The following is a 1,031-nucleotide window of genomic DNA, read 5'->3' on the forward strand; positions in this document are numbered from 1 at the left end:
ATTACTCAAGAGGACCACATTAATTGATCTTGTTAATTGCCCATGAGCATTTGATACTCGTAGTAAGTATACACTAGTTTTTGAGTTGTATGCCCAAGAGAGGCTTCTTGTTGATAATGGCTCAATGATTTCAGAAAAAAAAAAAGGTAAATGACCTCATTTGGTAAGTGTCGGTTCTGGACCCAACTTGGAAAATTTTAGCTAATGGTGGGCCTCCTGGTCAACCATTATTTGGTATTTGTATTGGATTACGTATAGGGATACCAATGAGTATCCTATTACAGGACACCTATAGATACCCAACTTAGAAATATAGAGTTAGGTATCTTATAATCAAGTTTGGGATGTGTTTACATAGTAATTTCACTACTCATATTAGATTGGGTACTATCCTTTGGGTACTTGATACCCAAACCCGATTATGTTTATATTTGGGTTCTTCGAGTACCCAAACTCAACCTGAACTCGATACCCATTTATAAATATTTTTATTATTATTTATATAATATATAATAAATAATTAAATTAATATTTAAAACTTTACAAACAATTCATTTTGTTAGAAATTAACAGACATATGGGAAGTATCGTTAGTCAAATTATTAATGTGATATCATTAATATATTTAAATTAAAATGTTATTAGATTATTATTTATGTTTAAATAATATGAATATCGTATCATATTACAAAAGAATATAATTATTGTTATATATATACTTTTGATATAAACATATTTAATTTCTATTTTGTGTTAATGTTACAAAAATTATAACGTATAAAATTATTAATTATAATATATATACCTTTATTTATATAAACTTATAATACACACACACACCTAAAGAAAAGTTATGAGATTAGAATAAATTTGAAACTTAGCAATTTTTTTTAATTCCATGTAATTAAGGACAAATTTTTATAATTTTTTAAATTAATTCATGAAACTATGATTATTAATTAATGTGTAATGTCATTTAATATATATACTATCTATATTGTATTAATTTATAAGGAATATAATTACAATTA

Source organism: Theobroma cacao, chromosome 2 (genome assembly GCF_000208745.1).
Source record: "Theobroma cacao cultivar B97-61/B2 chromosome 2, Criollo_cocoa_genome_V2, whole genome shotgun sequence".
NCBI classification, from domain to species: Eukaryota; Viridiplantae; Streptophyta; class Magnoliopsida; order Malvales; family Malvaceae; genus Theobroma; species Theobroma cacao.